The sequence below is a fragment of the Sinocyclocheilus grahami genome, unplaced genomic scaffold (assembly GCF_001515645.1).
Source record: "Sinocyclocheilus grahami isolate Dianchi unplaced genomic scaffold, SAMN03320097.WGS_v1.1 scaffold579.1, whole genome shotgun sequence".
Classification (NCBI taxonomy): Eukaryota; Metazoa; Chordata; class Actinopteri; order Cypriniformes; family Cyprinidae; genus Sinocyclocheilus; species Sinocyclocheilus grahami.
The window spans coordinates 814,863-816,832 of NW_015505758.1; positions in this window are offsets into that span (position 1 = coordinate 814,863).

Sequence of the window (1,970 nt, forward strand, 5' to 3'; positions counted from 1 at the left end):
TATATATATTTTTTTTTTTTTATATACTATAAACCACATCACTTTCACACTTGAGTAAAACTATTTTGCAGTATTTAAAAGACAGCAACACAGCAAGTGAAAATCAAGTGCTAAACTAAAATCATAAGAAAAACATATTTTCGTTACTTAAACGTTAACTCAAAAAATAGAATAAAAAATTAAACTTATATTTAGTTTACCTTTATGTACTAAAATAACTGAAATAAATATTAGCAAAAATTACACATTAAATAAATGACAAAAACACAACATTACTCAAACTTAAGAAAATTCCAAATATAAAAACTAATTCAAAACATGATTAAAAACTTTAATCTCTTTGCTATTAAAATGGCAGTGTTCTAATCACAGTGGTGATGTGTTTGTGAAAGGAACTAAAATTGTAGCTTTAAGTCTCATATGACAATAGGAGAGTTAATTTGTAAAATAAAGCATGACACACTTCACGCACAGCTAAACAGTTTTACTTTTATAGTATTATAAATATTCGAACATGCTTTTATTTCTCTAGTTGGACCCCAAGTATAAAACGAGAAGTTGCATTACATTATATGCCGAATTACTCAAGTGTTTTTAGGTTTTATAACACAAAGCCGATTAATGCTTGATTCTGATTGCTTGACAGACATTCTAAGGTGTGCAATTATTTTTCAGTAAACACACCACTAGTCGCTAGTTCCAGGTCTGTCAACTGTGTTAGAATTCCTCTCAACATCGTGGCCACATTAAAACCTTGTATGTGCATTACTTTTTTTTAAATTAAAAAATGCTCTATAATTCAGTTGTCAATTATTCCTTACATGAGTTCTGACAAGCCAAGGATTGTTTTCATGAAAATGAACCATAAGCATTTGGAATAAACAGCTGGAGGATTTAATCATCCAACAACCAGATAAATCTTTAAAATGACATTTGACTATGTAACGCTGAAGCAGAGAGCTGAAAATGGACTGATATTGCATGTCACACATTGCATATTTGAACAAATATATATTTGGTAGGTTTCTTAAACTGAAATAAATCAATTTGTCAAAATGAGTGTTGTAGACAATAAGGCTCTAAAGAGCAAGTGACAATCTCTGGCCACTTTACAGCACAAGTAAACAATATTCACACTTTTAAGTAATGAAAAGTTAGCCACAGCATAACTTAAAGGCATATTTCAACCAAAAAAAATAATATTCTGTCATCATTTACTCACCCTCAAACCTGTTTTGCTTTATTTCTTCTACTAACACACAAAAGAAGACAATCTGAAAAATGCTGGAAACCAAACAGATTATATGGAGGGGAAAAAACTGACAATTTGAAAAAGAAAACTCACTAAGGGTGAGTAAATTATATTTATTTTGGGGTGAACTATCCCTTTAAGAAAAACTAATCTTCTTTTATGTTCTACAGAAGAATGTCATTCAGGTTTTAATTGACCTAAGGGTGAGTAAATTATATTTATTTTGGGGTGAACTATCCCTTTAAGAAAAACTAAATCAAATCATGCAGAAGACATAACTATAATGGGAGGTGCCACTGCAACAATGCTATGACTTATGGCAAACATCTGTCTGATCATAATGTCCAGTTTGGTTTTATGACCCTCAACAATTTATTAATCCAAACAACTCAGCGGCTCTCGTTTACTTTGAATGGAGTGACGTCAAGCGTTGGCGAAATGAATTGTGGGTCCGTCGTGTTGGGTCCGTTGCTCGCGGCAGAAGTTGAAAACTTTTCAACTTTTCAAGCGCCAACGCAGGCGTCAGCCAATCAGATCGCCTAATGCAAATACCCTAGCGCAGACGCTAGCCAGTCGCGTTCATGCAACACCAGAAGACTAATGTGATTGGCTGTTGTCACTATTACGGTCACATCAGCACCAAGCTTCAGAAACGCCCTCCGTCAAGCGTTAACGCCCCTGTGAATGGGGCGTAAGGTTGTATGGTGCATTTTTTTTT